Here is a 23,065-nt window from a genome sequence, read left to right as displayed (position 1 = left end):
AGTGAGTTGTGTGGACAGGGGCCCTCGTCATGGAACACAGCGTCACCATTTGGGAAGAAACACTGTACCATGGCGACCCTCATCGTGGAACACAGCATCACCATTTGGAAATAAACACTGTACCATGGGGACCCTCATCGTGGAACACAGCGTTACTATTTGGGAACAAACATTGTGCCATGGGGACCCTCATTCTAAAACACAGCCTCACCATTGGGGAACTAACACTGTACCATAGGGACACTCATCATGGAACACAGCGTCACCATTTGGAAACAATCACTGTACCATGGGGACCTCATCGTGGGACACAGCGTCACCATTTGGGAGCAAACACCGTACCATGGGATGGACCTGATCATTCGGTATGGTCACATAATCCTTGGCAATAATGCGAGCACACTGGACTCGCATTCGGGAGGACGACGGTTCAATTCCGCGTCTGGCCATCCTGATTTAGGTTTTCCGTGATTTCTCTAAATCGCTCCAGGCAAATGCCGGGATGGTTCCTTTGTAAGGGCACGGCCGACTTCCTTCCGCGTCCTTCCCTAACCCGATGAGACCGATGACCTCGCTGTTTGGTCTCTTCCCCCAAAACAACCAACCAATCAATAATGCGAGCTTGCAGAGTAACCATGGGGCCCTTAGAATACCACGATATGGCTGCCCAAATCATCATTGAACCGCCGCCATATTGCACTCTTAGAACGTAAACACGGCCAGAGGTTGGAAACAGTGTGAAACAAGACTTATCCGATCAAATAACATTACTCTACTGCTCCACAGCTTAGGGGTTATGGCTTCGGCACCACCTTTCTCCGTTACGGGCATTTGCATCTCTGATGAATGGTTAAGGTGCTCCCCTCGTGTTTTATTGGTGCTGCCAACGATCGCGAGTGCGACGTTCAGTTCTACATTGACTTTTCCAGCTGTTGTCCTCTCATTTTTCGTTGCTGTCCTCATCTGTGAACGACTGTCACGATCACTCAGCACACATTTTCGTCCGCGTTGTGACGTAGCGGATGATGTTTTTCTGCTTTCTCCGCATGCAGTATAAACCTTCGACATGGTGCCTCTTGAAACTTAGGCTCCCTTGGTTATGGGAGCACCCACATTACGAGCACCAACAATTATCCTAAATCCGATATCACTTAGCTCCGACATAATTCACTCACAGTTACACGGAATACTGTGCTTACCACGACTGGTACTTCCAATTTATTGATGACACTGCACAGCTGCCGACTGTGGTCACATACAGCAGCGTAACCTGCAGGTTTGGCTAGCATCTGCATTTATGTTACAGCTTGTATTTCTCCCGTTGGTTCCACATTTTTGTTCAATCCTTTTAATTAAACTTTGCCTAGAGGAGTACAAGTCATAGTTTTACCTATAAAATCCCATCCAAATTTATTTGGTGTATACGAACATAAACGCAAAATTCCCAACAAGTCAACATTAATTTTAATCCTTGCAACGACTGCAAAAATATGACATATTGATACAATATTGCAAATTTATGTTTTTGTCCACAGTGAAAATATAATTAAGGACCAAATTTGACAGCCCTACCAATCACAGACGGCCGTACTCGTTTTTAGCAAGAGTGGATCAGAGTTTTCAATGAATCGCATACCAGTTGCAGGTTGCCTATCTAATGGCTTCCAGGAGCAACAAAAATTTTATTTTAAGTATTTCATGTAATTATTGACCGAAATAGAAACTTGAGAATAGAGCAAGACAACTATTACAGTCAGAAACTTCTAGCACCAAAAGTCACAGTAATCAAATTACCCGGACCTTAACTCATCTAGTATTTGAGAATGAGAGCACGTGACAACTTCATCAAATTACAAAGAAAAATTCAAATTTTTTTCTAAACTTTTTCTCTTATAATGCCACAGACATTTCACAAAAAACAGAACGGTACTTTTATATGAAACGTTGTATAAGCGAATGAAAGATAAGATGCTGAAAATCCTGAACTGTTAGACGATTGCAAACAGATACCAGCTATCCCACGAAAGCCTTGTTGGGAAGTTTCTAGAAACAGCATTACGTGAGAAGTGGATAGCGCACCCCAAGGCCAAGAAAGGCGCACCACGAAGGAATTATCCGGATGGAACGGAAGTCGGAACATGTGATTTATGTGTACAGACAAACAAATGATTACAATTTCAGAAAAATTGGATGATTTATTCAAGAGAAAGAGCCTTACAAACTGAACTAGTCAATAAAGCATTGGTCCACCTCTGTCCTTGTGTATGTAGTTATGCGGCTTGGCATTGACTGACATAGTTGCTGGATGTCTGCTTAAGGAATATCATGTCATGCAGTGTCCAATTGCCGCGTTAGAGGGTCGAAATCCTCGGGTGGTTGAAGGTCCCTGCCCGTAATTCTCCAGACGTTCTCAACCGTAGAGAGATCCGGCGACCTTTCTGGCCACAATAAGGATTGGCAAATGTGAAAAGAAGCAGTAGAAACTCTGACCGTGTGCGAGCGGGCATTATCTTTCTGAAGCGTAAGTCTGGGATGGCTTGCCATGAAGGGCAACTAAACGCGGTGTAGGACGTCATCGACATACCACTATACCGTTAAGTGTGTCGCGGATGACAACCAAGCGGGTCCTACCACCAAATCAAATGGCACCCCAGACCATTACTTCTGGTTGTCAGGCCACATGGCTGATGACAGTAAGGTTGATATGCCACCGCTGTCTGGAGCGTCTCCAGACACGTCTTCGGCCTGGAATCTCATTGACTGGAGTACAGTTGTCTTCAGTCATGAGTCTCGCTTCGAACTGAGCCCCAGTGACCAGCGTAGACCTGTCTGGAGGAGCCCCAGACAGTGGTGGGATACCTATCTGATTGTTGACCGCCGTACGGCCCAACAAACAGGACTATAGGTCTGTGGTGCTATTTCGTCTCATAGCACGATCTCTTTGGCTGCCATCCGCGTCATCCTTGCAGTACAGTGGGGCGTCGATGACATTCCACACCCAGTTTTGTTGCCCTTCTTATAAAGTCATCTCGGGCTTATATTTCAGCAAGATAATGCCCTTCCACACATGGCGAGAGTTTCTATTGCTCGTCTTCGTGCTTGCTAGACCCTACCGTGGTCAGCAAGATTCCCCATTTGAGAACGTTTGGAGCACTATGGGCAGGGCCCTCCAACCATCTCGGTATTTTGTCCGTCTAAGGCGCCAGTTGGACAGCATTTGGCACGATATCCCTCAGGAGGACATCCAACAAGTCTATTAATCGTGTCAAGCCGAATAACTGCTTGTACACAGGAAAGAGGTGGACCAATGCGTTCTTGACTTATTCAATTTGTGAAGCTCTTTCTCTTGAATAAATCGTTCAATTTTTTCTGGTATTCTAACCATTCGTTTGTGTGTACATGCACATCACATCTATCGAGTTTCGTCCCATTCGGATAATTCCTTCGTGGTGTGTCGTCTTTTTTCTTCTTTTTTTGTTTATACTGTGGGAAGTACCTTCTGCCATGCACCTTACAGTTCTGTTTTCGACTCTAGATGTATGTATAGGTGGGGTAAGCGAGTTACAGACCACTCAAGTACTTCTCATCATCATGCGTGACAAGGCATAGACATTTGCATGATTGTAGAAACATCACCACTGGAATCTTGTAGAAAGGAAGAGAATCACTTGGACGAGTGAGTCTCAGCAAACGATGATACACGACGAAAGCTGCGTATGAGTGCACTGAAAACAAGAGAAGCACGTATATCCTGATTGCCAACAGAGCAATCTTCAGGAAGGAGGGAGATATTTTTACAAAATGTGGCGAAATGAAGTCCCTGAAGGAAGGAAAGAAGAACAGGGTTTAATATACTGTCACCAGCGTGGACGTAGCCCAAGCTCTTATTACGAAAGAACAGGGAAGAAAATCGGCCGCATCCTATTCTAAGGAGCCATCCCAGTATTTTCCTAGACCGACACATGGAAATAATGGAAAACCTAAATGGCTGGGTGGCGATCTGAACCCTCGCGCTCGCGAATACGCGAGTCTCACTCGGCGGGAGCCCCTGAGACATCCGCCACCATCTCTCATCTACGAACAATGCATTGTCATCTGATGCAACCTACAGGGGACAGGCAATGCACCACCTCATCGTTTCCGAGCTGTGCCATAACAGTTTGCCGAACTCTCTGTGCACAACTAGTTTCCTCCGCAATGTTATCTGATTTCACTCCTATTGAGTGCAACTGGTCCGCATCGTGCGAGACAAGCATACCATATTCGTAACTCCGGTCTATCTGTATGACTTATGGGCTGCGACTGTGCGATCACTGACCAGAAAATCTCCCCAGCGATTTCGGCGTCTGCTTGGAAGACTTCATCTTTCTCGACTTTTTTACGACTCTGTTACTGTCCATTTGGGATTTGAAATAGAACAGTGGTCCTGATTTTGATAGCCTCATCGGAACACTACCTCAGATCGAACATGATAATACATGCAGGTGGTTTTGATATTGTAAATATGAGATCATCTTGCACTTGCGACGTTATCTAATCGATTCCGCTGAGTAATTTCTCTAACCAGCATTCAATACGAGCAAACCAATTACAACTTTACCCTCTGTTTCTTGCATCTTGGATAATTAAGTTATGCACGGCTTCGTTTAAAAAGAATAGCTCGACATGTCGTAGGCTCGAGCCACACACGTCTGCTTTCACTCCCAGTAGCTAAATCGCTGCAAATAGTAATCTAGAGCTGTGATCCTGCAGCCAAATAGTCTGGGCATTGGGTAGAATTACGAATTAGGAAAATACAAAAGAATGTTAAATAAAAGATAAATCAATAAATACGAGTATTAAATGGGATTTATTCCAACATCAGTAACTTATGTAGACGACATCAGGGAATTTTGCTGAATATTGTTCCTTCAAAAGAAGCAACTCCAAATAAACTGAAAGTGGTCCTAAGGTGTCAAATTAAAATTCTGTGAGAATTGACGCGATACGGGATAATAATAACAGAAAAACGGCACATAATTGCTCAAATGAGAGGCCATTCCTGAGCGCACATGGTCACCTCCGGCATGTTAGATAAATCTCATTTTAAGAAGAGCCCTCATTTTAAAGAAACCACTCAAGGCTATAGGCGCGGAAGAGAGCTCTTTTTCTACACAGTTGGAGGCTGGAGATTGGACGAGTTGAAACGCCAGTTGCCTAAAAACAGAAATCGTCTAGATTTGTCGAGAAAGAATTACCCTGAACGTTCTAGATAAAGCTACTAGTACTGAAAGCCTTAAGCGCTCTGATTTGTGGATAAAGAATCGATACTAAGAGAGAAAGGTACATTTCTGCAGAAGTGGTGTGGACAGTGGTATCCTCGTGGCACAGTGCCACAATACAAAGCCAGTTCGCGTCCGTAGTATAACACTACACGTGCACCCTGGGTAACGCTAAATGAACTAGCACATACTGGTAGTCAGATAATCTGAGGATCTCCTGACTATAAGACACTTTCAGAAAGAGTTATGTCACCAGACAGATCAAATGGCCCTTCCCAGGTCCCTCTGACCAGGACACTCGGACCTGTGCTTCGAATTCGTCACATAAACATAGAAGGCATAAGCTATGCTAAGTGCCAGTTTCTATCAAAACTATTAAAAAATGACAACATTGACTTGGTTGCTATACAGGAAACCCATAGTGATACAGTGCAACGACTAAATAAAAGGGGAAAAATACCAGGCTATGAGCTGTTGGGAGAGACCTATCATAGGTCTTATGGAGTAGCCACATATGTCAAACAAGATATTGAAACCACTTTCCTAATTTCTACATCCACCAACGAAGACATTCATAATGTTGTCACAAAATTCGGAAGCATTACCGTCTGCAATATTTATAAGCCTCTCAACCACATCCTGCTGTATATGTTGGGGATTCCAACAGTCATCATGAACAGTGTAAGTATAATGACAATGATGCAAATGGAGAAGCATTAGCAAAATGACCAGAAGACGAATACTTATACCATGTATTCGATGCTAAGGATCGATTTACGTTTATATCAGCTGCCTGGAGACAGGAATACAACCCTGACCTGTGTTTCGTCTCGTCCAACAACAGAGACCAACCTCTTATGGCCTCGCGTAGAGTTCTGCCTGACTTTGCGCACAGTTAACACCGTCCAATCATAATAGAGGTAGGAACTCAAATTCCCCTAATTACCTCTATTCCTCGCCCACGATGGAATTTTAAAAAAACCAATTGGAATGGGTTCTCCACAGATCTGGACAAATGTTTGGGATGGATACCACCTACTAGCAAAAATTACCAAAGATTTGTTGGTGCCATGATAAGCACAGCCAAGAAGCACATACCAAAAGGGTACCGCAAAGAATACATCCCTGGATGTTCCCAAACCAGCGAGGAACTATACCAGAGCTTCCTTGAATCCGGAGATCAGGAAATAGCGGATGAACTGCTTCACAGCTTGGATCTGCCAGAAGAGAAAAGTGGACGGAGACTGTAGAAAACCTCAATTTCCAAACACCTAGCAGGCAAGCATGGTCACTGCTGAGAAAACTAGGGAGCGGCCCACCAGCACAACGACAAAAAGCAGCTGTAAGACCAAATGCCATAGCTGCACATCTAGTTAACACGTCTAGGGCACCAAGGGATAAGGCACATACAATGCAAGTGAAGCGAGAACTTAAAATCTTAAAAAAATAAAGCCACAGAAACTGAACACTCTCCCTTTCTCTAGTGAAGACATAGAAAAAGCTCTGAAAGATGTCAAACCAGGTTTCGACAACTTCACCCAGAATTCGTAATAAATTGTGGCAAGTATACAAAAGTATGGCTGGCTAGATTTTTCACAAACATCATGCAAACTGCCAATATCCCACAAGAAATCAAAGGTTCTAAGGTAATAGTTATTCTAAAGCCTGGGAAGCAAGCTGACAACCCAAGAAGCTACAGTCTAATTGTCCTGCTGTCTGTAATTTACAAATTACTGGACAGGCTTATATACAACAGAATTAGCCCAGAATTGTTCAGGGTGATCCCAGCTGAACAGGTAGGCTTACAGCCAGGAAGAAGCTGTACTGACCAGGTGTTGTCACTCACTACTTACATTGAGGAGGGATTCCAGAGAAAATTGAAAACATCAGTGGCCTTTATTGACCTCTCAGCAGCTTACGACACTGTGTGGAGAGAAGGCATCATTTACAAAATTCTGCGAGTAATTCCTTGCAAATCTATAGCACGTTTAATAGACAGCATGCTCAATGATAGGGTGTTCCAAATAAGTATGGGCACCGACTACAGCTCCATCATAAAACTAAAGAATGGCTTACCACAAGTGCTCGCACCACTGCTGTTTAGCATCTATGTTGCAGACCTACCGGAAACACAATCAAGAAAGTTCGGGCATGCTGACGATTGGGCCCTCGCTACAAGATTTAGCATAATTGAAGCATCCGAGGACATCCTAACGAAAGACCTGCAGATAACGGGTGACTATTTCCGTAAGTGGAGACTTCAACCAAATGCCTCCAAAACAGAGATTAGTTGCTTCCATGTCAACAACAAACTCGCTGGAAAGGAACTCAAAATTCGACTTGAAAACACCATTCTCAGGTATAATAAAACTCCGAAGTACTTTTATTGGGAAACGTTTTCGCTGGAGGGCAGGGATTTCGAGTTATTGCAGAGAAACGTACAAAAGTGAACTTCCATGCCACACTCATCTCTCAACAGTCAGGACTTCTAGTATGTTGTTCGTGGCACTGTATAAAGATTTCCGACTGCACGAACTATTCCCGATATTCGACATTTCTGGGTGTGTCTACTGGCTATTACGCCACCACCATAGTCGGCTTACTTCGTTAACATTAATAATTTAAACTTCCCCTTGAGGATAATGAACGAAGAACTTTGTGTGTGAACATTGTGCTAAAACTAATTTCGTTGACAATTCGACCCAAACTTAACCCTGATACGCACAATACTCTCGTAGTCAGAAAGCCTGATGAATGGAACGATGCAATTGTTTATTTCATGCTGTTAGAATTCACAACACTGTTAGGTAAAATTTAAACAAACATCAGTTTTACAATTTTTAAATGTTCAACTAAGCCGGTGGCCAAGCAAAGCCAGTCGATAAAGACTAAGAAACATCGATTGTGGGAAATAAATATTTGTACAGTGTTAGGAGGACTGTCGTGAACAACATATTAGAAATCCTGACCGGTGGGGACTGAGTGGAAGTGTGAGTGCGATTGAAGGTCACAGTTGCACGTTTTGCTTGAATAACTTGAAAACTACAGCCTCTAGCGGAAAAGTAGCCCAGTACAACATTCAACTACGTCAAATTTTTTAAAAAAGTTCTCCCCTTATTTTTTCTGTAAGACTAATGTTCAAACGTTTAAATGTGGGTGAAATCGTATGGGACTTAACTGCTAAGATCATCAGTCCCTAAGTTTACACACTACTTAACCTAAATTATCCTAAGGACAAACACACACACCCATGCCCGAGGGAGGACTCGAACCTCCGCCGGGACCAGCCGCACAGTCCATGACTGCAGCGCCTAAGACCGCTCGGCTAATCCCGCGCGGCTGTAACACTAATAATTTGCGCTTGGCGAGCGAGGGAATATGAAAATCTCGCATGGGGTCTTTGAAGACCAGATATAACATTGTGGGTTGCATAAAACGACAGCGATAGGTGCAGCTGAATCAATCTTTATATGAATATTCATTAACATGAATCAACCAGCAATGAAAGTCGGCTTGCAGTGACGATTTTCATTCTGGAGCCCATTTCCCGATGCGTCACCACCGCCGTCAGTGCGAAAGGCTCTGCGTTTACTCCTAACATATCGTCATCCACTATTAACAGACCTACTGCAGCTATGTCCTCGGGGGTAAAGGCACAGTTTCGTGTTCCGTTAGCCACGACGAGCCGACGCTAGGGCCGTATAACATGCCGGAAAACTATTAAAAAGATACCCTCGCGATTTGTGACCACTTTAGTCGTATCTGCTGTCTGTGCTCGCCCGTTTAGACTGGTGAATATATGAACCGCACAGGCAACCGTGGCGCAATGAGAGGCAGCAAATTCGCCATCGACAGCGGCGAGGCAGACGGGCGGCATAACAGCGCCAGCTCTGTTATTACAGAGCCTGCCAATAGCTCTCTCTCTCTCTCTCTCTCTCTTTCTCTTCCTGTCTTCCTCCCCCTCTCCCTCCCTCAGCAGACTCTCAATTACCGCTGGAGCCGCTCACTAACGCACGCCTACACGCCTCCGCTCCAGTCTGCGGGATGGGACCCGCGAACAGCCTGCGGCCACGTACGCCGGCAGCGCCAACGCCTCCAGAACCGGGCTGCCCCTCTGTAAATCTCCAGTAATTGCCGGCCTGTTCGCTTGACCACCAGCTAATTATACTTCACACCAAGCAACCAGCGATTCTGGATACCGGCGTCGACTTCAGGAACCTGATCGTCTGCGATTTATTGACATCTCCTCCGTTGCGTTGTTGACTTAATGGTGGAGAATCCAGTGGCAGAAATGTCTTCATTAAACTGAAATATAGCTGCCATTTCCCTTCATTAATTAAGTTTAGAATCGTTATTGGTGTTGATTTGCGAATATCTCAAAAGGCGTTACACGAGATATAGTCATAAAGCTTCAACTATCACCTCCAAAAGAAATGAAGCCACGTAATTATTATTATTATTATTATTATTATTATTATTATTATTATTTTATTCTTTGCAGGCAAATCTTCAGGCGTGGGTCACACTGATATCTTCGTAGCACATTGTCGCATGACCGCAGTACACGAATAGAGATGACAAAATCACTGGCGCAAACCATGGGTAAACAGGAGATGTGCCGTGACATTTTGTAGCGGAGTGCTGCTGTACGGCTGTACGGGGTTTGGATAAGAATGTGGAAATACCAAAAACATAGCACAGTACCACGTCTAATAAAGTGTAATAAACCCGTGGGCACCCAAAACAGCTTCCAGTCGTCTCAGAATGGATAAATGCAAGTCCTATATGGTTTCCAAGCGAATCTTATACCATTCTTCCCGCAAAATAGTGGTACTTTGGAGCAACGCTGATCGATAGCCAACACTCACCCTTCTCTACAAAGTAGACAAAAAAGGCCCAAAATATTGCGATCTCGTGACTTTGGTGGCCAGGAGAATTTGACAGTTGATCCCTGTTCTCTATAACCAGTCCTGAACGATGCAAGCTCTGTGAACAGTGGTCTTGTCATGTCAGAACACAGCATCACCATTGGGGAACAAACACTGTGCTACGAGATGGACCTGATTGACCAGAATGGTCACATAACCCTTTCAGAGCAAACAAGAGGTCCATGGAATACCACGATAAGGCTGCCCACATCATCACCGAACCTCCGCTGTATTTGACTCTCAGGACATTAACTATGTCGGAAGTTGGAAACAGTGAGAAAGAAAATTGATCCGACAAAATGATATTCTCTGATTGCTCCATAAGCTAAACTAAACTCCGTCCGAACAGACCTCGGAGGGCCCAACGATACCGACTGGCTACCGTGTCGTCCTCTGCCGTAAGGCGTCACTGGATGCGGATATGGAGTTGTAAGTGGTCAGCACACCTCTCTCCCGGCCGATATCAGTTTTCGTGACCAGAGCCGCTACTTCCCAATCAAGTAGCTCCGCAAATGGCCTCACAAGGTTGAGTGTAACCCGCTTGCCAACTGCGCTCAGTAGACAAGAACGGTGAACATTCCAAGTGCTAGTCAAGCCCAACAGCGATTAGCCGGCCGCGGTGGTCTAGCGGTTCTAGGCGCGCAGTCCGGAACCGCGCGACTGCTACGGTCGCAGGTTCGAATCCTGCCTCGGGCATGGATGTGTGTGATGTCCTTAGGTTAGTTAGGTTTAAGTAGTTCTAAGTTCTAGGGGACTGATAACCTCAGAAGTTAAGTCCCATAGTGCTCAGAGCCATTTGAACCATTTGAACAGCGATTAACTTCGGTGATCTGACGGGAACCGTTGTTACCAGTGCAGCAAGGCCGTTGGCCCCATTGCTCCACAGTCCACGCTGTATGACTTTGACACCACGTTCTCCTGTTACGGGCAGCCTATGCAGCGTCCCTCATTTTAGAGCCGAAGCGATTCGCAACGGCATTGCAGTGACTTTTGCAGCTGCCGCCCTCTTCTTTTACGTCACAGTCCTCTTCAATGATCGTCTTGTCACGATCACTAAACATACTCGTACACTTTCGTGCGTCTTATTACTTAGTGGATGATGTTTCTCCGCTTTCCAGGCATGCAGTTTACGGTGCATCTTGAAACACCAGACGCTTCAGTTCTCTTGGTTACAGAAGCACCCACCATGTGAGCACGAACAAGTTCTCCACGTTCAAATTCACTAAGTTCCGACATAATGCACTCACAAACACACAGAACACCGTTCTGCTGACCACGATTGATACTTGTATTCAGGTTTTTGCATGCATTGGTCGTGGTGTTTCCATACGTTCATCCAACCATTGTTCAGTGATGCGGCTTCCTTGGGGAGTTCATCTGGACACACTTCACTGTCGAAAATGATAGCCTGCAGTGCCACGTCCATCAGAACGACCTTCTTGATAGCCACAGATACTGATACCATTGCGCGGACGATTCAACTTTCCTCGTGGGGCTGCAACCGCTTTGAAAGTGATCTGACCCGTTTGGAGTGTAGATCGACCGCAATTTTTGTTCTGGTGTACAGGGTGGAAGCGCTAGGACCCGTTCAAAACCATTCGACGAACTTTGAACGCCATCTGAAGCAGCGAAGATGTTTCATACTTTTTTCAGCCGTCGTGTTTGCACCCTTCAGTGTCACGACTGTGGGGGAGTGCGATATTGACATATGGGTGAATAAAACGGCAAAGAGTCCTTCTAAGACTCAGCGCGGCAACACCCTTGGTGTCACCTGCACATCTTCGTTGACTTCTTTAAAAACGTTCCTTTACAGGACAGTGAAAAGTTTGTTAACAAAAAGTCAGATGTACAAAATATTTTTAAGAATCATTTTTGAGTTTTGTAAAGAGAATAGGATCCAGCTATTCATTAGAAAATGTGTGGTTGTACACACAAGAGGCGGTATCTATGCAATTCGACAGAACTGAAATTCAGCCCATGTCTCTTACTGAAATTAGGAAAATAACAAATTCTCTCAGAAATAAAAGCTTACATGGAATTGATGTCATTTCCAACAAAGTGCTAAGAGCTTGTTCCCAACAGATAAGTAGGATTCTCAGCCACGTATGTAACAGCTCACTGAAACATGGAATTTTTATGGATAGACTGAAATATGCTATTGTTAAACCATTTCATAGAAAGAAGGATAGATCTGATGCTAACAACTACCGCCCAATTTCACTTCTGACAGCATTATCCAAAATTCTTGAAAAAGTAGTGTCTTCAGGAGCAGCTTCACATATTTGTCAAAATGTAGTACTAAGAAAATGTCAGTTTGGTTTTCAGAAAGACATATCAACAGAAAATGCTATATGTGCCTTCATTGATCAAATGTTAAATGCTCTGAATAAGAAAACATTACCCATTGGGATATTTTGTGATTTCTCAAAGGCTTTTGACTGTGTGAATCATGAAATTTTTCTAGATAAGCTTAAGTATTGTGGTATGAGTGGGACAGTGCACGAATGCTTTAATTCATACTTAACTGGAAGAATGCAAAAGTTTGAAATTAACAGTGCAGATAGTTGGCAAAAATCAGCAGAGTCCTCTAACTGGGGAAGTATCAAGAATGGTGTCCTACAGGGTTCAGTCTTAGGTCCCTTATTGTTCTTAATGTATATTTATGACGTGCCACTCTGTATTCATGAAGATGCAAAGTTAGTTCTTTTTGCTGTTGGTACACCTAACAAACAAGAATTAGAGTAGGAAATTGTAAATAATGTCTTTCAGAAAATTAAAAAGTGGTTTTCTGCAAATGGACTCTCACTAAATTTTGAAAAAAACACGGTACATACAGTCTGTACAGTAAATGGTGTAACACTGTTGATAAATATAGACTTTGAACAGCAGTCTGCTGCTAAAGCAGAATGTTCAAAATTTCTGGGTGTGTGCACTGATGAGAAATTGAATTGGAAGAATCACATTGATGATCAGCTAAAAGATTTAGGTTCAGCTAATTATTCTACCAGGGTCATTGCAAATTTTTGTGATAAACATATCAGTAAAGTAGCCTACTACGCCTGTTTTCAGTCACTGCCAAATAGCTCTTAAAACAATCGAAAAGAATTTCTGAATGACAACTCCTTCTTCTGAAATGGTTCAAATGGCTCTGAAGACTATGCGATTTAACTTATGAGGTCATCAGTCGACTAGAACTTACAACTAATTAAACCTAACTAACCTAAGGACATCACATACATCCATGCACGAGGCAGGATTCGAACCTGCGACAGTAGCGGTCGCTCGGGTCCAGACTGTAGCGCCTAGAACCGCACGGCCACTCCGGCCGGCCTTCTACTCAATAGACGAGATTTTAGACATAAGTAGTAGCAGCAAAAAAACGAAAAAACTGTGTAAAGAAAACTTACGTTAAACTGATATGTTCCACATCATTAAAGTTTCGTATTCATGATTATGGAACAAGGTAACGTATTCACCGGTGACTACACGCTGGGAAGACAGGCAACACCTTCGACACTCCCAAACAGGTATTATGAATTAACGGCAGGCTGGTATCGTCAATATTTTGAAGATTAAAATATTAAATTGAGATACAAAGGAGTGAAGAAACTTAGGAATTACGATAATGAATTTCGCGATCAACAGTTTCTATTTTAATCGAAATTTTACCTTCATTTTCTGTTGTTATAAATTACACTCACTGCTTCGCTAATGCCTCTGTCATTATGTTTACCTCGAGGAATGGTTATGATTTTCATCCCAAAGTGCGCTCAACGAGCCCACTTACTGCTTTCCGCCATCGTTTATCACTTGGTAACTTTATTGTCAAAAACAAATACACCATGGTATTATTAACTACACACCTTGCACTGTTTTTCAACAAAGTCATCTCCGACATTGAGACATCTGTCGTAGCTTGCAATCGGTTTGAAGAAACCGCTCTGGTACAACCCTATGATCTGCGATGCAAGAGACTATCGCACAACCTGCTCCTCCTCAGCACTAATTTAGAAGTAGCGTCCCGCGATCGTGGCTTTCAATGCATGGAACACTTGACAGTCCCTTTCTTAACATGCAACACCTACCAACTATTTGACGAGACATTACCTCTTCACCATACACGTTCTATAGGCGTTCATGGATGCTGGGCACACAAGTCTTACGTGCCCACTATTATCGGATCACAGCACGCTTTTGCATTGGCGACGTCAGTACATGCCCGTATGCCGTTGTGATGTGTACTCGAATAACCTCGGACACGTCGGTCTGCTGCTACTCTCTCTTCTTCGGTGTGTTGCGCACCGTCGTTCCTCCACTGACGCCCCTTCCGGCATTGAACCAACTACTGTGAATTCACATGACTTTTTTTAGCACCTGGTTTACCATCTTCTCTTTCAAAAACAACGACGAATTTTCTTTCTGAATGTCTGTCGTATATTGGAGGAAACCTGAGGAAGTGTAATTCTTCCACGAAAGAGGCCACTCACAGAAACCCTTGGTGCAACCAATGTTTGAATATTGGTCCTCAGTGCGGTGGTCTTACCACGTTGGATTAACGGAAAAGATGTGATTGATTCACATAATATTTGCACTATTGTTATGTCACGTGCATGCTGCGTATAGTTATTTTTAGCTATTGTAATTCCGCCGTTAGTGTCACACATTTTTCCTTCGCGCGTGAATAGTGGCTGTTGCTTCTCGCAAATCCAAAGTATGTTACGTTCCTCCCAGAAAGAAAGATGTAGTAGCTTGACTCACTTGTCGAGGCACGGGGCAGGATGTGAGTTTATTAAAGTGGCAGAAGTAAATTATTTGGTGGTGCATGTACATAGCCGGCCGCTGGTGGCCGAGCGGTTCTGGCGCTACAGTCTAGAACCGCGCGACCGCTACGGTCGCAGGTTCGAATCCTGCCTCGGGCATGGATGTGTGTGTTGTCCTTAGGTTAGTTAGGTTGAAGTAGTTCTAAGTTCTAGGGGACTTATGACCTCAGCAGTTGAGTCCCATAGTGCTCAGAGCCATTTGAACCATGTACATACGCGCCGTGTAATAAGCGTAATGATACATTTCAGTGCAGAATTTAAGACAATTCGAGCGCGCTTTAATTTATACACAGTGTGCAACACAACTAAAGTGTTACTTTCTTGAAAGCCAGTCATTTTCTCCCATTGCGACGCAGAAGTGAGAAATTTTGCCCAAAGGTGCCTACGACGTTCCAATGCAAGACTGCAAAGGCATGGCGCCCTGGACTCATCGACGCTACAAACAACACTTATGCAGCCACATGCGAAAGAAGTTCAGGTGAGGTGTGAGGTGTGATGAGGTGGGTTACTAAGTGTCAGACTATGGGAAGGTCGTCACAAACAGCCTTCCTTACCCACATCTCAAGCCTTCTCGTAACACCTCTGTTATGAAGATCAGAACAGCGACGCCCAGCGTTGAAAACACGCGGTTTTCTCATAAGTGGCGAGGAAAACACACAAAACACTCCGCCAAGCAGAATCGACACAAGAAGGCCTCAGAATGTGGCATAGGAGGCGTCAATGGAACCACCAATTCCCTTGGGGGGTTCATTTAGACACATTTCGCTGTCGATAACACCAGTTTGCAGTGCGATGCGCAACAGAATGACATCTTTGACCACCATAGACACTGCTCACACCCCAGATCGATTTAAGCATTCTGTAAGGATAACATGAGCCTGCAGCCCCATTGAATTGATCCGTCACTATGGTGCGGAGCACGACGTCAATTTTTGTTCTGGTGTACGTCGTGAAACCACTGGGGACCATCGAAAACCATTCGATGACACTTGTACATTATCCAGCATCGAAGGGTGTTAATGCTTTTTCAGCCCTCTTGTCTCACGCCCTCCTGATGAATGATCACGAGGGTTGCGTTATTTCCCTGTAAGAGCCCCCCACCCTTCTCCATTCCAATTCTGGCAACAACCTCGGTATTACCAACATACTTTTCATCGGTATTTGAAAAAGTCTCTGTACACAAACATGTATACACCGACGACTGTCTGGCGGCGGGATAGGCAACCGTATTGACACAATCTCAACTGAGTGTCGCGGTGTCTCTGCATTAACGCCTGCTATTCACATACGAAATCTAGGGAGTGTCGAAAGTGTTGCCTGTCTTCCCAGCGTGCAGTCACCGGTGAATACGTTACCTCGTTCCATAATCATGAATACGACACTTCGTAATGATGTAATGATGTGGAACACATCAGTTTAACGTAAGTATGCTTTACACTACTTGTTTTTTTGTTACTACTTATGTCTAAAAATTCGTCTATTGAGTAGAAGAAGTTGTCATTCAGAAATTCTTTTCATTTGTTTTTAAATGCTGTTTCGCTATCTGTCAGACTTTTAATAATATTTGGCAAATGACCAAAGATTTTAGTGGTAGCGTAATTCATCCCTTTCTCTGCCAAAGTCAGATTTAACACAGAATAGTGAAGATCATTCTTTCAGCTAGTGCTGTAGCTACGCTCTTTGCTATTATTTTTGAACTGGGATGGGTTATTAATAACAAATCTCGTAAGTGAATAATGTATTGGGAAGGTACTGTGAGTATCCCGAGTTCCTTAAATAAATGTTTCCTACCTTTCCCCAGTTTCTTCAGTTTTAATCTACAGTTCATGACCAATAAATTGTGGTCAGCGTCCACATCTACCCCTGGGAATGTCTTACAATTTAAAAACTGTCTCTTAAATCACTGTCTAGCCAATATATAATCAGTCTGAAACATACCAGTGTCTCAATGTGTCTCTACATATACAACCTTCTTTTATGATTCTCAAGCAAAGTGTTAGCGACGATTAAATTATGCTCTGCGCAAAATTCTACCTGAAGGCTTCATCTTTCAGATCTTATTTCCAATCTGTATTCACCCACTATTTTTCCTTCTCTTCATTTTCCTGCTGCCGATTTCCAGTCCCCCTTCTCAATTAAATTCTCGTTTTTCTTTAACTACCTGAATAACTTATTTTATCTCATCATACATATCTTCAATCTCTTCGTCATCTGCGGAGTTAGCTATCATATAAACTTCTACAACTTCGGCAGGCGTGGACTTTGTCTCTATATTCGGCTACGATAATGCGTTCACTGTGCTATTCGTAGTAGCTTACCCGCATTCCTATTTTCTTGTTCATTATTAAACCCATTCCTGCATTACCCCTACTTGATTTTATATATAAGTATAACCCTGTAGTCACCTGACAAGATGTTCGATTCCTCCTGTCACAGAAGTTCGCAATTCCAACTAAATCCAACTTCAACCTACCCATTTACATTTGTAAATTTTCTTAACTACTTGCCCTATTAATGGTTCTAACATTCCGGATTCCGTAGAAGGGCAATTTTGTTTCTCCTGATGACAACATCCCCGTGAGTAATCCCCGCCTTAAGATGCGAATGGGGGAGTATTTTACCTCGGGAATATTTTACCCAAGAGAACACCACTCCGCGCGGCCAAAGAGAACTCTAGGTAACGGATAGACACACGAGAAGATTGAATCGTTTGAAATGAGAAATTCAAGTTGAATTACAGTAGCGATCAACTGTTGGTACTGTGATTAACTTGTACATCGTCCATTCCATCCTGTCATCGCAGGGGTACGCAACACATACATCCCAAGCTATATCGAACTTCTCTCTTCGTCATCAGAACACTTGCTGCGCTACTTTCCCGAGTCGCTTATTAGTAAAGACCTTGATGGCAGGCCGATCGTGGCGAGCACGAAAAGAGACGAGTAGGGGGGAAAAAAAGCGACGTCCGCTTCCGGCGTCCAGTTTGTGGGTCACTTCCGGTGTCACATCCAGAAAATCGGAGGCGGGCTTTCCTGGGCGGCCGGCAGGTGGCAGCAGCGGCGGCAGCTGCCCTGTGAGGCACGTGCTGCACGCGGCCCCCTCCTGCCCTCCTGCCCACGCAAACAAACAGAGCGGCACTCGCCGCGAGCCCGGCCGTGCACAGGTGCTCAGGGGTCGCCGCTTACAAGCAAACGTGAAAGTGGCGCCTTTACTCAAAGCTGTCCACTCACTAATATGTCAAAATAAACTCGCTTGACAAAATATCAGGGGGAGACTCCACCCTAAATCTTCGCTTTTTTTTTTTCAGGGATATTTTAATGGCTGTTTCACAGCTTGAAGTGTTCACTGTTAGATCCAAAAATTATCTGGCTGCATTCGAATTACAAGTGCACCTAATAACAGATGAATATGGACTGTGTGAAGAGGCGTGGCACACTGGCACTTAGAAGTAAACTGAACTCAGAAGGCCCATTGGTACCGACCGACAGCCATGTCATCCTCATCTCGTAGGAGTCAGTGGATGTTAATATGGCGGGCATGTGGTCAGCACACCGTTATCCCGGCCGTTGTCAGTTTACCAGACGGGAGCCGCTATTTTCCAGTTTCCCAGTGACGTAGCTCCTCCATTCGTCGCACAAGAACTGGGTGCACCCCGCCTGCCAACAGCGCTCGGCATATCCAGCAAGCATGTGTTAGCCAAGCCCCATAGCACTTATCTTCGTTGACCCGATGGGAACCGGTGTTACCACTGCGGCAAGACCGTTGGCACACTAAGCATTTTTTCGACTTCTATCGCCATGAAACAGAAGTATCTTCACACCAATGGGATGACGTTTTACGTTAAAATGTTGGCTCAATCTAGAATTAAAAACTTGGCTAATCGTTCCAGAGCAGCACTTGTCAGTTATGTCCCTGATGTAAATAGCGTGAATTTAGCAGTGTATGCTACACTGTATCACTGCATGATAACTGAAGAAGAAACCCAGTTAGGTGAATTGTGGTATTATTGCATCAGGTGAAATACCAGGACTTCACAGAGATAATAATCACACTCTTCTTATTACGGTTGTTGTGGTCAAGATGGTACATGCTGTCAGAGAGTTGCATCTAATGCACAAGTAGCAAGATGCACTGATGGCAAAACGCAAGATGCAAATGAAAGTTTGCATAGTGCCATTTGGTCAAGTGTCCCAAAGTAATTTTTGTGTCCAAAAAAAGAGACATTTTTTGGTAGAATCTTCATCGTAGTTCAGTATGGGATGTTACAAAACTGAAGAGAGCTGGAATCCGAGCACTGGGTGCACCTAGAGGAAGGTTTGCTTATCTAGAGATCAACGACGGATGAAGCAGTTAACAAAATGCTGCCTGGAGGAGGAAAAATTTGAGACAAAGACAACGTTGGCATTGAAATTACAGAAGGAAGAAGCCTTGCAAAAAGCAGGAAGGAAAATGTACAGCGCTTGTGAACTTTAGTGGGTACGTATCTTACACTGGCATTCGTTTTTTAATAAAATTTTAATATCCATTTTCCCATACGTTTATTTATCTAAGTTCATTGGCAACTTGTTATCCTAATTATTGACCAGTCCCAATGAAAATTTTGCAGGAAGTAATCTTGATGTTCATCATTTGGATTTGCAGCTCCTTGTGTTGACCGTGTTTGCAGTTAGAATCGTAGGATGTGAGATCCGCCAGATACGCAAAACACCGTTTTTTTCTCAGTACTCAAACATGTTCCAGCACCACTGTGCCATCATCAGTGGGTTTCTGTTTTATTTAGTTTGTAATGTGAACATTTTTATTAAATGGCTACAAAATTATGAGGATGTTTAGTTCAATCAATAGTTCGTTTCTTTTTGTTAATACGTTTACACTTGGTGAGCATGATTTTTTCGGATCTCTTGTGTATTATTTATTAGTTGATTTATTTGCATACTTTTACATATTCATATTACCGAAATTGTTGTTTGTGTATTTTATTATCACATTTATTTACCGATAATTAAAGAAAATTTAAGTCTGAAGCTTTAAAAAAATGCTGAAAGTAAACTAACACCATTTCTCATCTAATGAATGCATAAACCTGTTGAACGATATGTTGTGAAAGTACCTAAAAGGACTGGCGTTTGAAAATCGAAGTCTGAGCACCAAAAGTTGTTTTTCGAAAATACCATCAAAAATAATATTAAAATTGAAAATTCAAAAACCAGTGAATTTCTGGACAAAAATTTGATATTGCTACATCTTCACATGATACACATGACATTAAAATTCGGTTGGAATCACAAAGTAGAAGAAAAGTTAAATTTTTAGGTCGAGTGTCGCCTGAAAAGAGCACGCTGCTCGCTATGGAACACTATGATTGTTATGTAACTAGTACCAGGAAGTCACGTGACCCTCCACCAGTGTGAGAACTCACGGCAGCAAAGCGGTGTGGATGCGCCGGTGCCACAGTATGAGTTTCATCGTGGAAATGGACTGATAGGAGTTATCGTTTTTGGACGTGCTCAGGACTATAGCGTGAATGAAGTTACCTAATTTTTATTGTATCTACGCGAACTGTACAATGTGTTTTAGAGGAGTAGTGTACCAATCGCAGTCATGTAACACGGCGTAAGAGTTGTCGTCGTAAGAAGACCAGAATCAACAGCGACGTGAGACTGGTGTTATACCTTGCCAATGCGCCTGCTAGAGGCGATTCCGTGGTGTTTGGACTTATTCCGGTTACCATGAACTTGAAACGGAACGTTTGTTCAAACATTCCCAGTGACGAAGTGTTGCCATTTCATCTACATCTTCATATTAATTTTGCTGTTGACCCTCCCGTCTTCCAAGATCAAAATCTGTGTTCGTGTTTGACGAACAGTTGGACAGCCAGTCACACCTCGTCTCGTTCGCTAAATTAACCGACGTTAATATATATCTCGGAGCCTTTGGAAATGCGGGAGGAAAGTATAATCAACATCCCGCATTTCGGCAACTCTGCGGGATTTAATCATCAATGAGTGGCTTCAGCAAGCTATAGTAATCATGAAGAAACTTGTAGGATCTCTTCCTTGCCGAGTTGAGATCATTATAAAGGTCGGAGACAACGTTGCACGATTCTAGCGTCATATTACCTGGGGGTACCCAATTTTTCGCTAAGGTGCTTCCCTCAACAAGCTTTCCATTACAGCCAACTACAAACTGTGGATGAGAAGGCCTTTATGGCATGACTGTTAAAACAGTGAAAGCACAAGAGCCGCCCTAAAGGCACGCGTTGGGCCTTGACTTGGTGCGGTCACCATGGTGGAAGCGGTGCAGAATCACGTTCACGGAACACAGTTGGCCACTTGGGATGATACATTACCTGAGATATGGCTGTAAACGCATTGAAGAATAAAAGGACTGCTCCTAAATGCTGACGGAGACATGTAGTGCACCAATCAGAATCATAGACAGTAGGCCCTGATAGTGAACGAGGGCGTCATGTACTCGTAAATGCGACATTTTCGGGGTTAGATGATGGCAAGTCATGGTTTTCCTTTTTGCGAAGGAATCATGGAGCTATAGATGAGCGTAGATATACTGGGCAGTTATAGTTAAACTATAACTATTTATCACGTTATAACACGGAAACTAATTACCGTATGGTTACCAAACTTCGTAGCATTAATGTAAAGGACATGGGACAGAGAAATAATGAAGAATCATACGCCGTTTCGTAATTTAATAATTCATACACCTCGAGAATTGTGATTGTACCTATGAGTGATAGTTTAACTCCCAGTGACCCTTGGGACAGTCGGCTTTCGTAACGTCTTCACGTTACCCAAGAGCATAGTTGAGAACTATTTATTATTGGGGTAACCACGCAACTCACAATGTATGTGCTTGGGCCAAAGCATTTTTCATTGCGTACTTTCAGTGATTTATTTCTCGTTATTAGCGTGCATCTTACTGACGGAGTAATCCTTCAGATATTACAATAGCTTGAGAGAAAAAATATCATAGAAAGTACCTCATAAGAAAGTAGTGATTTACTAGAAGAACAACAGATCTAACTAAGATTGGTTCGTCCAGTTACGAAACATATTAGCCTGGCACCAAATTTTTAAAGGACACGAGCTCTACAAAACGGTAATTCACTTTGTTGTAGGGAATATTCTGCCTGAAAATGTTGCTTTTATCATTTTCCCAGAAACCTGCAATGTCTGAGGGGTAATAAATGAAATCCGATATCTAGAATAAGTTCATTTCTTCTGCCAATCCCTTCCATTACACAGACGAATTTTTAATTCAAAACTGTTAGTAAGTGTGGCAAAAAAACGTAACAGTAAAAAAATAACTGAAGTGTATCACTAGTTATATGAGCAGTATTAGAAACTATTGTGTTAATTCTTATTAAATTTAGACACTGTTGTATTATGTAATCTGTAAATGGCCATCATGCAGCAACACTGACAAACAAGTCATGTGCAAGTAGCCTATAAACTGATTCATACCTACCCATTTCGGTAGAAATTGAGCAGATATTCTGCAGAGTATGTAACGGACTACACGTATTTTGTGTATCTGAAATGGCAAGTATTACTTTGATGTTTCTGCAAGAATAATCACGGGTAAAGTAACAGAGAAATTCTGTTTGTCTCTGCTTCTCTCACAATGAAATAATTAGTTTCATTAACAAATCATTGTGTCACTGGCTTAAATTTCCTGCTTCTCAAATCACGAACCTCTTGCTGTTGCTTAAAGTGTCCATCTTATTATCTGTACATTTCTTGCCTTGGATGGTTTCCATTGTACAAAGTGAATCTCTTCTCGTTATAGTGAATAAAGTGTTCTCAGAATCGGTGTAAGCTAGGGTAGAACATTTCAACGGCTGTTAAAGATGTTTACTTACAACATTTAGAGATTGGCTGTAGGGGTTAGAAGTTACACTAGAATGCTCTTAAACAGTCTCTCACCAACAGCCTAGTCACTGATGTTCTGATATAACATACAAATGGCTGTGTCTCGTTCGGAATGCTAGACATTTTGTTGAAACTAAAGTCGAGTCAGTCAAAGCACGAACAGC

This window comes from Schistocerca nitens, chromosome 4, assembly GCF_023898315.1.
Source record: "Schistocerca nitens isolate TAMUIC-IGC-003100 chromosome 4, iqSchNite1.1, whole genome shotgun sequence".
In the NCBI taxonomy this organism is placed as follows: domain Eukaryota; kingdom Metazoa; phylum Arthropoda; class Insecta; order Orthoptera; family Acrididae; genus Schistocerca; species Schistocerca nitens.
Note: the sequence above shows the minus strand (reverse complement) of the source record.